This window comes from Oratosquilla oratoria, chromosome 33 (genome assembly GCF_046742065.1).
Source record: "Oratosquilla oratoria isolate Oo_2021 chromosome 33, ASM4674206v1, whole genome shotgun sequence".
NCBI classification, from domain to species: domain Eukaryota; kingdom Metazoa; phylum Arthropoda; class Malacostraca; order Stomatopoda; family Squillidae; genus Oratosquilla; species Oratosquilla oratoria.
The window spans coordinates 38,148,784-38,149,061 of NC_134809.1; the positions used below are offsets into that span (position 1 = coordinate 38,148,784).

At 52.2% G+C, this 278-nt stretch overlaps 1 protein-coding gene across 1 annotated transcript in view; it reads left to right on the forward strand.

Annotated features, from left to right (window-relative positions):
• Positions 1-225: 225 nt before the first annotated feature.
• The window catches only part of LOC143017846 (dystrobrevin beta-like), a 436,897-nt gene continuing 436,844 nt past the window's right edge, over positions 226-278 (forward strand). Inside the window, exon 1 of the mRNA XM_076172805.1 lies at positions 226-278. This exon is cut by the window's right edge and continues 264 nt beyond it. The gene's annotated coding sequence lies outside the window, so the exon portion shown is untranslated.

Consider the following 278-nt stretch of genomic DNA (forward strand, 5'->3'; position numbering starts at 1 on the left):
TATCGTAACGGAGGTAGATTCGCGGAACAACATCTCTGTCGAGGGAGTGCCACGACATATCTTAGATCTTCGTCGTGTGGTGAATGGCGAAGAAAACGATGAAGAGAATTACGACGCGGTAGTGGATGGGGGAGCAGCGCCTCGACAACCGCAGCGTAATAGACGTCCTCCGGGATGGCTGCAGGACTACGAAGTAGACAGTAGGAAAGACAAGGAAGACGACGAATAGGTTGATCTCGAGATCAAGGGGGGTGCGGTATGAATGTGGTACGAGTAGG